Below are 12,006 nucleotides of genomic sequence, written 5' to 3' on the forward strand. Positions count from 1 at the left end.
GAGAAAATCTCCTGGAGAAGGAAATGGAAACCCACTCCAGTATTCTTGCCCAGAAAATCTCATGGACGTAAGAGCCTGGCAGGCTACACAGTCCATGGGGTCACAAAAGAGTTGGACATGATTGAGTGGCTAAAACTACAACCTGCCCTACCAGGTCCTGCATGATCAGGGATCCATTTGTCTTTCTGGCCTTACTGTTTTAAAAAATCACTCCTGTCCCCTTGGCCAACTACACTTGAGCCACATTGACACATGTGGCTCAATTTGTACACATCAAATTCATTCCTCCCACAAAGCCTTTGCACCACTGTTCCCTTATCTTGAAACAATTTTCATGGATATCTATATGGTCACTCCTCATTAGCAGTAGCATTGGGCTCTAAGGATATGCATGTTTAATCCGGTGTTTCATTCAGTTACTGTGAGTGAGATAAATAGAGGCCCATACAGTATATCAGGGTGAAATCTTGAAACATTTAAGAAATTACTGACTTTGAACCGTCAAATAATTTTCACAGTTAACTATAATTAGCATTGTTGCTTAAGAACTACTTAATTAAGTGAGGCTTGGGGTTGGAATCTGAAGGGAATTTATTAGATATCTTCAAATAATAAAGACGATTCACACAGATGAGAAGAAGTAATTGTTAGCTGATCTCTTTGGATTAAGCACCAAGCCGTGATAATCTACAGCAGAAAGCCTTGTGATGCTAATCACAATTGTGAGTCAGTTATATTTGTTTCTTTTTCAGTCATGGATCAGTGGTTGCTTTGGAAATTTGCGTTTTCTCTAGCAGATTTTTCACTGATAGCCTTTTTATTTTGGGATTTGAAAAATTGAGGTGAGTTTCATGTAACATAAAATTTACCCATGTGAACATATTGGATAGATTTTAAACTCTGCTTTTCATCTATGTTGTTAGAGTTACTTCGTATTTCCTAAGACCCAGAATGTTTTTCCAATGTTTGAAAAGAATTCTTTTGTCTCTCCAAATCATATGCCCACTGGCTCACTGGATAGTCTCTCTGAAATTTATGCCAGTTCTGCTCTTGTGAATTGCTAGCCTGCATTTCTTGTGCCATGTTCTGCTCCAGGCGCAGGTGGGCTGCAGCCCAGCCAACCTGCCATGGTGCTCCACCACCTGGTGAAGAAATCTGTCAGGAGTATGAGAAGACTGTTAGTGGCTTTTATTGACTGTTCCTTTGCCTTTGAATCTGTGAACAGAAATCCACTATTGAATAAATCACCATGAATTCAGCTCAGACACTGTATTATTGATTTTCAAGCAGAGCTAGTGTTATAATATTGTTATACTGTTGGTTACATTCAGGGTCAATGGGAGTGATCTCTTGAGAAATCAGAAGGCAGTTTTTGTTGATATTAGACAGGAGTGTGTTCTTGTCTTCCATCTGTCCACATGTTTTAAGTTCTTAATGATTTAATACTAGTTTGGGATGAGTTAGATTCATTATAATCTTACATGGCAAATAGAAAAGCTTTCTCTAGAATGCAGATAACATGTTTAGTAACAGGAACTGAGAGTATTTTAAATCACCCATTGATTTAGCTATTCAGTCCTTGCCATTGGTTCATTATTTTAAAACCATCATTTTAAATCTCACTTGATAGTCACTGAATTTAAACTAGTATGATTAGAAGTATGAAAAAGCAAGTTGCCTCAATTATGTCCCCAAGTTTCAAACCTGGAAACCTGGGTTCCAGGTGTTTTGCAGCTAATTCCTTTTAACATTATCAGAAGAGCACATGTGTTAAAGCTAGATCTGCTGAGGTTATGTTCATGAAAGCTAGGGCTGTGAGTGTTGGGTTATATTTGCTTTGAACAGCCTCCAGTTTAAAGTCGTTGTGACCATTCTCTGTGGATGAATTTTAGGAATTTGATTGTCCTTGGGTTTACGTGAGAGTGATCTTAGCCCCTGTACTTCATGTCAGGAGCGTTGAGTTGGACTTTTCTTAAGAAATGTGGTTTTTCTCCCCAAAACCCTGTGTACAAGACAGCAAAAGAGACACTGATGTATAGAACAGTCTTATGGACTCTGTGGGAGAGGGAGAGGGCGGGAAGATTTGGGAGAATGGCATTGAAACATGTAAAATATCATGTATGAAATGAGTTGCCAGTCCAGGTTCGATGCACGATACTGGATGCTAGGGGCTGGTGCACTGGGACGACCCAGAGGGATGGAATGGGGAGGGAGGAGGGAGGAGGGTTCAGGATGGGGAACACATGTATACCTGTGGCGGATTCATTTTGATATTTGGCAAAACTAATACAGTTATGTAAAGTTTAAAAATAAAATAAAATTAAAAAAAAATAAATAAAATAAATAATAAAAAAAGAAATGTGGTTTTTAAAATTTGGCTCCTTATAAAATCCATCAGCCCTGTTCTTCATGGCCAGATTGTTAAGCATGATCACTTTGCATTTAATAAGCTATATAGATAGACTTACGATTCTACTGGGAAGTATACTTGCAGGGAGCATAATCTCAAATTTATTGCCCCCCACTCAGTATCATTCAGCCCTGGCCTGAGAACTTAGGGAGGATTACCTGAAATATGCGATTCAGTCATTCCTCCAGCTCATCAAAATCTGTCCCTAGATTTAGCATACCTTTGGGAAGTCCCTTACTTGGACTGTATTGTATTGGTTCTCTAAAAGCTTACTTTAATTAAATTGCACCTTGGTGTTTTAAAAAGAGATGCACTTACATTGTAATTCAGAAGATGGGTTATTTTACAAACTAAATTAAAAGGTATAGTGACCATTCAGAGAAGTCATATGTCACTATTTGATAGTTAGAATTAGGATAATAATTTTCAATGTAACTGTCGTATGTTGGAAAACAAAAGAGTTGGGACATAAATTTGAGGTTCTCCCCGCTCCTCAGTAATGTTACACTATTTCAAAAGTTGGAAATATAGTCAGCTGAATATTTTTCAATTTTCAAATTATACTTATTTTTTAATTTTTAATACTATGAGGCACAATGTTTCATTGCATGTGGTATTCCTTAATAATATTTCTTCAACATATATGACTACTCTGCCAGAGCTAATCTTCAGTTTGAATTTATTCTTCTGTATAAACTCGGTAAGTACAAAACATAGGAAATTGCTAAGCGTGCTTTAGTCACAGACTAAAAAGATTTAGAGTTAATTTTCAAAATCCATTTGTTTCTAATAATTTTAATACTAATTTTAGTAGTTAATCATGAAATTTAAAACAATGGAGCCCATTCTGGTTTTATCTGTCCAGCTATTCATTCGTTTAACAAACTGTTATTTGTGCTTACTATGTACCTGTGCTCAGTTGCTCAGTCATGTCCGACTCTTTGCAGCCCTGTGGACTAGCTCGTGAAGCTTCTCTGTCCATGGAATTTTCCAGGCAAGAACACTGGAATGGGTTGCCATTTCCTATTTTAGGGTATCTTTTCCACCCAGGGATCGAACCTGTGTCTCCTGCATTGGCAGGCAGATTCTTTACCACTGTGCCACCTGGGAAGCCCCTACTATATACCTGGCCCTATGAAAACCTTTGCTCAGTTCTTTTTCTCTGTCATTATTAATTTTTGGAGATTAAAATACATTACAGTTATATGATTTATTTGTTAGAGCTATTCATGAAGGTGTGTCACCAAGCACAATAATAACAGCCAATAAAGTCAGGATGCACCAAGTATATTTTATTTATCCTCAGAGATTTAGTATGACATACTTAGATGTAGTGTTTAGTAAGCTTCATGTTCCATCAGAATTTATACTTTTTTCAAGAAGAATTATTTGTAAAAGGAGAGTTAAATTGACCATGTGTAATTCTTAATGAAATTAAACTATTTAGTCTTTTAAAATGGAATCAGTGCATTTTGACACTTAGCAAAGAGCCCATTATGTTAGATATAACTGCTTTGTGATCACAGTAAGTTTAAAATAATAAATGAGTCTCTCAAAGTTTTGGTAGCATATTACAAATTTGCTATATATGTGACTAAATGAGCACACCAAATTCAGATCAAATTTGTCAATATACACATTTTATTATTGTGCCGGTAGACTAGTTGGCTTTTAGTAAAGTAAGTAAAGTCTCTCAGTCATGTCCAACTCTTTGCCACCCCATGGATGGTAGCTTTCCAGGCTTCTCTGTCCATGGGATTTTCCAGGCAAGAATACTGGAGTGAGTTGCCATTTCCTTCTCCAGTTGGCTTTTAAGTTAACATTAATTTTTTTCAATCAATAAATAGAAGCATGACCAATTTCATATTCATTAGCCAAGTACAACTGCTTCTTAAGCCATCAGGAATATTGGCATTTAAGCAGTACTTTCTACTTTAAATGATGCCATTTTCATTTGAGAATATACCTATCCAGTCTAGAAATGCAGTCCATTATGGGATTAAGTAGAATAACTAACAAATGGAGCAGAATATAGCTTTACGACCTCTTAAACCAGAATATGGAAGAGGTCCAATTTACCCTTCAAACGTTTTGTTGTCTGCATGGAAAAAGGTGATAATGTGCCATGTGAAATTTCTCAGGAAGTACCCAATGGTGAATACATTTATTGGTCTACGTGCTTTATTTCTGGAGAGTTCCTTTCATCTTTCTGAAGTTGCCCTGGAATTTGCTGATGAACCAAAAACATAAAGTATCTTACCTCTGTGACTTGAAGCACATAATCTGGAGAAGACAAAGTTTGACTGACTCCATAGGAAAGAAGAGAATTTAAATGACCTCTTAAAATCTCTTCCAATTCTGAGAGTGTGACTTTTGTGAATTAATGTTTATATTACAGTTGAGTTAGAAATAAAGAAGTGTTTTAAAACCACGTGAGTGATTAAATCCAGACCACCCAGAAAATACATTTGGTGTCTAAAAAAAGGTCTTTAACTCTGGAGAAGGCAATGGCAACCCACTCCAGTACTCTTGCCTGGAAAATCCCATGGATGAAGGAGCCTGGTAGGCTGCAGTCCATGGGGTCGCTAAGAGTCGGACATGACTGAGCGATTTCACTTTCACTTTTCACTTTCATGCATTGGAGAAGGAAATGGCAATCCACTCCAGTGTTCTTGCCTGGAGAATCCCAGGGACGGCAGAGCCTGGTGGGCTGTCGTCTGTGGGGTCGCACAGAGTCGGATACGACTGAAGCAACTTAGCAGCAGCAGCAGCAACTCTGGAATAACTCACCACATATATTGTTTAAGTGTGAGCCATAGCCCTAAGCCAGGTATCCTGAATGCATATATGAGTCTGTCTGTCTGTCTGTCTCCCTTTCTTTCTCCTTTTTGGTGAGAATACAAAAGCAATGTAATACATTGTATACCTTTTGTATCATTAATTTGGGTACTGTCTGCTTCTATTGAGCCTGACTTATTTGGGGTTGGTTTGTGAATTTAAAGAGATCATAACACATTGTGATGGCCATGATTGCAGAATGGAAAATGTCACCACTACCTGCCAGTTCATTTAAATCATTTTTAAGTACCCACCTGTGCTGCTAAACTCTCCACTTGAATTTTATTGGCTAATGTGTTTTTGCTCCAGTTTTGGTTCCTTCAACTCTTATATGTAGGTAAATGAATCCGTGTGTCTGTACTGTTACCATTTTAGCTTCTGTTCTTGGTCTAATAAGGGTACCATCTGCCAAATTGGTAAACATATAGCCCTTTCATATTTTAAAAGTCAACTTGAAAAAGCATAGTTCGTAAAGGGCAAGAAGAACTATGACACTGTAAAATGTATTATTTAAGAGACAGTCAATTTCTGCTGTTGACCTGCTGAATTGTAATGAATGAGAAATAGCATCACAAATAATACTTTCCTTTTTTTTTTTAATACTACTTTTTCCCATCCATTGTTCATCTTTGTTTCTGTATTTCATGAAAATCTGCCTTCTCTTGTAGAGGCGTGGGGAGCTGGAGACAGGTAGCCCAGGTATTTCTCTGTCTGTCTCACACAGACACTGAACTCTTTGCTTTTAATCCTCCTGACCTGTTGGTGACATTACCATGAAAATGAGGGGGGAATAAGGGATTCTCAGAGAGTGAAATGAAAGTCGAAGTCTGAAACAATGAGAGGAAAGAAGGAAAAGTAGAGAAGTGGAAAAGGGTTCTAACTAAAAGCAGGAGGTGAGTGTGAGGTCTCAGATCTTCCTCCTTTTTGTACAGAGTACATTAGGCATGGGGAGATGCTAGTAGAGTAAGGGCTGCCCTGGTGCAGTATCATGAGGATTGACATTTCAGTATATGGGTTAGAACACGGCTCTCAGGACATCCTGAAATCAAATTGTGTGACTTTGTTAACCTCTCTGGGCCTCAGTACTTTCATCTATAAAATGGGGAGAGTAATAGTAGCACGTACCTCTCAGGGTTGTTGTGAGGATTAAATGAGCTATTATAGACAAAATGCATAGGAAAATGCTTATTTAATTGTAATCTTCTTATTTAATAATTATTAGCCATAGTGGGAATAGCAAAGTGAGTTCTACTTTAGAGAGAAATAGTTATTTTATCGCTAATGCGAATAGACCACACTGTACGTCAATTTTGTCATGGGTCTTCAAAGGAACCATGCATTATTTTGATTTTGTGCCCTTCCTTTGCCCAGAATGCCTTCTTTCTAGAAATAGTTACTGATCTTTCAGGGCTCATCTCAGATGCTGTCTTCTCAGAGAATTCCCTTGGAGTGCCTTCAGACAGAATTAGTTTACCGTCTCCCAGGGACTCCCATGGTGCTTATAAAGTTAATATCTTTAATATGGCACTTATGCTATCTTCTTACATTTGTGTATTCCCTCCTTATTAGCAAATGCAGAATCTTGTAAGTTTTAATAATCAACGTGGGCCATCTGTGAATGGCCCAAACAGGTGAATGTCACTAATACTTGGTTAGGGAAGGTATAGGATTCGCCTAGTGTTCACAAGTAAGATTCGCTTTGTATTTAAGACACCGCCATGCCTTTTATCCTGCTTATCAGATCCCATTTTGAGAGTGTAGTAAACATGGCTTCATTTCCCAGGAAATGCTCAAGGGAACTGGTAGGGTGATCTGGATGGTCATGGAAAAGAAATGCTTATTTTCTTTCTTCCTCCTCTGCTCCATTTCCATTTTCTTTTCTTTTTCTTCCTTGTTCCTCTTCTTTCTTTAACCCTACTTCTTTTTTTTTTTTTGGCGGGGGGTGGTATAGTTACTTTATGGTATAGTTACTTTATGGAGAAGGAAATGGCAACCCATTGCAGTATTCTTGCCTGGAGAATCCCATGGACAGAGGAGCCTGGTAGGTTACAGTCCACAGGGTTGCAAAGAGTTGGACACAACTGAGCGACTTCACTTTCTTTCTTTCACTATAGTTACTTTATTTAAAGTCACTGTTTATTTTTGCTCATCCATTTAGGGATTTACTTAATCTTGGTATAAATAGATTTTCATCCTGTTTATGAAGTATTTTATTACATTTTCATGAAATTTTAATTAATAACTGGTTGATTATTTTCTGTGTATAAGCTATTTATATAAATACTGTATCCAACCCCAATCTGTTTTGTTTTTTGGTCTTACAAAGGGTGGTGTTCTATAATTAAGAAAAAAAATAGTAGAATTATGACACCAGATTTAAGAACAATAGCCATATACAAATTTATGGGATCAGCTGATAAGAGAGATATGCTGGTTTATTATTTTTAAATGGGATTAATAATAGGTGTTTTGTTTTGATATCTTCACAGGTATTTTAGAAATCATCTGTATTATAATGCTGTATCATCTAATTCAAGGGGAAATAAAGCATGAACATTTATAGAATTTTATTTATAAATGGATCTTTCACACATGTTTCCTCCAAAAGAGGAAGTTTCAGTCTAGAAAACAGGAAAGGATTGTAGAAACTCCCATCTGCTTTGGAAAGTGACTCTTCTCATGCTGGGCCAATGATTGTTGCAAATGGTATCTATTTCATTCTGAACCACCTCTATTTGAAAATTAGAGAAGACTAATTAATATAGTTCAGTTCAGTTCAGTCGCTCAGTCGTGTCCAAGTCTTTGCAACCCCATGAACTGCAGCACGCCAGGCCTCCCTGTCCATCACCAACTCCCGGAGTTCACCCAAACTCATGTCCATCGAGTTGATGATGCCATCCAGCCATCTCATCCTCTGTCGTCCCCTTCTCCTCCTGCCTCCAATCCCTCCCAGCATCAGAGTCTTTTCCAGTGAATCAACTCTTTGCATGAGGTGGCCAAAGTACTGGAGTTTCAGCTTTAGCATCATTCCTTCCAATGAACATCCAGGACTGATCTTCTTTAGGATGGACTGGTTGGATCTCCTTGCAGTCCAAGGGACTCTCAAGAGTCTTCTCCAACACCACAGTTCAAAAGCATCAATTCTTCGGCACTCAGCTTTCTTCACGGTCCAACTCTCACATCCATACATGACTACTGGAAAAACCATAGCCTTAACTAGACGGACCTTTGTTGGCAAAGTAATGTCTCTGCTTTTCAATATGCTATCTAGGTTGGTCATAACTTTAATTCCAAGGAGTAAGCATCTTTTAATTTTATGGCTGCAATCACCATCTGCAGTGATTTTGGAGCCCAGAAAAATAAAGTCTGACACTGTTTCCACTGTTTCCCCATCTATTTGCCATGAAGTGATGGGACCAGATGCCATGATCTTCGTTTTCTGAATGTTGAGCTTTAAGCCAACCTTTTCACTCTCCACTTTCACTTTCTTCAAGGGGCTTTTTAGTTCCTCTTCACTTTCTGCCATAAGGGTGGTGTCATCTACATATCTGAGAGTGATATTATTAGTAATTTTATAATATTAGTATAAAGACAGTACTTACTGGGAAGGTATGTTTAGAGCAAAAAGCATAAGTTGTCCCTTGGTCCACCCATGACCCTAGGACAACAAAATCAAGTACCTTATATAAAATGGCTTAGTATTTGCATATATTAGCCTATACATATCATCCCATATACTTTAAACCATCTCTAGATTAATTATAATACCTAATATACTGGGTATACTATGTAAATCATTGTAAATAATTGTAAATTACATGATTTACTACATTTGAGGGCTTCCCAGGTGGAGCTAGTGGTGAAGAACCTGCCTGCCAATGTAGGAGAGATAAGATGCAGGTTCAATCCCTGAGTCAGAAAGATTTCCTGGAGTAGAAAATGGTAACCCACTCCAGTATTCTTGCCTGGAGAATCCCATGAACAGAGGAATCTGGCAGGCTACTGTCCATAGGGTCGCAGAGTCAGACAGAACTGAAGCCACTTAGCACCCAATACTTTTGATATGAGGTTGGTTGAATCAGTTGAACCTGTGGCTGCAGAAGGCTGACTGTAGGAGAGGTGTTATAAAGACATGCCATGACAGTGCTTCCTATCAACCAGGTTTCTTCCAGAAAATTACAGAAGAATCTCTCGTATAAACTTACTTTTTTACTGGCTGTATTTTATCACTCAGCAGAGCGGCTCTCTTGACTTGAGGACTGAATACAGTGTGGGTCCTGACTTTGCAACTTTATGAGCTGCATGAGTTGAATCAAGTCATTTAAGTTTTCTGACCTTCAGTTTCTTCATCTGTGACGTGAGAAAGGTTGAAATAATTGATTTGGCACTGTTCTGTTCAGTCAGTCAGTTGTGTCCGACTCTTTGTGACCCCAAGGACTGCAGCATGCCAGGCTTCCCTGTCCATCACCAACTCCTGGAGCTTCCTCAAACTCATGGCCATTGAGTCAGTGATGCCATCCAACCATCTCATCCTCTGTTGTCCCCTTCTCCTCCTGCCTTCAGTCTTTTCCAGCATCAGGGTCTTTTCCAATGAGTCAGTTCTTTGCATCAGGTGGCCAAAGTATTGGAGTTTCTGCTTCAGCATCAGCCCTTCCAGTGAATATTCAGGACTGATTTCCTTCAGGATGGACTGGTTGGATCTCCTTGCAGTCCAAGGCACTACATTTTATAAATCTTAATAGAAACATTACTGACATCAGTAAAGTTTACATCTACAAAGTATTTTAATCGTAAGGAACTTAGATATAATGCATATTTGAAATTCTTTACAAAGTGTTGTATTTGTATTTCATTCATAGATGGAAATGGATCTTGTTTAGGACACCGAGGAGGGTTTCTTTCAATTTCATTATGGTACACACAGAATTTAGTGAAGAAAAAGAATAGCCCCCTTTGGACTAGATGACTAAGTCAGCTGTTTGAAATTCTTGGTGTAAAAGGTCCTAGGGCCTTGCAAGCTGTAGAAAGAGGAAATATATTAGCTTCAATATTCCCAATTCATTCTTTGCTGTGTCAGTGTTTTGCAGATTTCAAGGCTTTTTTCTTTTTTTTTAATGAATATTTATGAAATTTGTTCCTGTCATTCAACAACAGGTTGTAGAGCACATCTTAGGGAAATTATCCTGCCTTGGTAGAAGAAAGAAAGATATAAAGATGAAAGATAGTGATGCCTTTAAAAAAAACTCTGGAATTTTAGAGGGCAGATAAAACTGTATCACTGTAGCAATAAAAGAAGACAAGTAGGGTGAAGTTATTATTGAAAGAGAGGCACAAAGTGTTATAGTAATTCCGATTTGAGAGACATTGCTTCTAGTTGGGAAAACTGGTAATCTGGGGAATGCGAGAATGCTAGAAAGGGGAAAAGGACACCAGGGTTGGAAGGGACAGTTTGGGTAGTGTTTTAGAAAAAGGATTAAGGCAGTATCACCAAGTAGTACTTATTAAAAGGAAAAGGGTAGAATTAGGTCAGAGAATTTGGATTTCTTGTAAAAATTTTTGAGTGTGATGCTTTCTAGATTCAAAGAAGTTGTTAAAGGTTTTTGAGCAAAGGAGAGAGCCTCACTGTATCTTAGAAAGATTAATCCAGCCACAGTATGTAACATAGAGAGGTAGGTGGATGGAATGGGGAGAACCAGGTATGGTGATGTTATTAATACTATAGGCAAGACAATAAACAAGAATGGAAATGTCAGTGAAAGTCAACAAGCATTAGTTGATTTGGGCAATTAGAATTAGTAGAAAATAGTCACTGATATCTGGTTATCAGGGGTATATAAGAAAAGAAGAGGGAAGAGTTGGAGATCCTTTCCAAGATTTCAGCTAAGAGGACCAGAGGCATGGTTGCGAGCACCATTACCAGAAAAAGTGAAGCGAGGCTAAGGTTGGTTGAGACTGGACAGAAGGGACAATGCAAGGGGATGAAGAATTGTGCTCTAAATTCATTGAGATTTTGACATATGTCACCTGTCCAGCTAGAGATGTCCAGCAGACTCTTGGCAAGATAGTACTAGGCTAGTATAGAAAGTCCTAGACCTTTAAGAAAGCATTTAAGTAAGGAGTCTTAGGAACTTAGTTTAGAAGTCAATATTTCATGAGGCAATGAGTATAGTTATTATTTATTTATTTAGTCAGTGGAATTAAACCAAATGCCATGAAACCAAATTCATGAGGCTGAGAGACTTGTATCCAGTTAGACGATATACATGGAGGAAATGATGAGATGCTACTGGAAAGAAACCAATGGATATAATTCGGGCACACAAGAAAGCTAAGTTTCAAATACAGAGCAGACACAGTAAACATCCATAATACTAGGTCAGCAACGAATGAACAACAACAAAATGAATTAACTGATACTGGATGTGTGTGCTTAGTCGCTCGGTCGTGTCCAACTCTTTGGGACCTTTTGGACTGTAGCCCAGCAGGCTCCTCTGTCCATGGGATTTTCCAGGTAAGAATATTGGAGTGGGTTATCATTTCCTTCTCCAGGGGATCTTCCTAACCCAGGGATGGAGCCTGCATCTCCTTGTGTCTCCTGCATTGCAGGTGGCTTCTTTACTCACTGAGCCATTGGGGAAGCCCCCAGTACAAGATAGATTCTTACAAAAATGTCTCTTCTACCTTCATCAGATATTCCAAATACCTATACAGGCTACCTGGCATATGAAAATCTGTGTACTTTCATAATTCTGAGTTGT

The 12,006-nt window shown here is 38.3% G+C and overlaps 1 protein-coding gene across 10 annotated transcripts in view; it reads left to right on the forward strand.

Moving 5' to 3' along the window:
* The window catches only part of UTRN (utrophin), a 565,993-nt gene that overhangs the window by 329,404 nt on the left and 224,583 nt on the right, over nt 1–12,006 (forward strand). The window lies entirely within an intron of this gene.

The sequence above is a fragment of the Bubalus kerabau genome, chromosome 9 (genome assembly GCF_029407905.1).
Source record: "Bubalus kerabau isolate K-KA32 ecotype Philippines breed swamp buffalo chromosome 9, PCC_UOA_SB_1v2, whole genome shotgun sequence".
Classification (NCBI taxonomy): domain Eukaryota; kingdom Metazoa; phylum Chordata; class Mammalia; order Artiodactyla; family Bovidae; genus Bubalus; species Bubalus kerabau.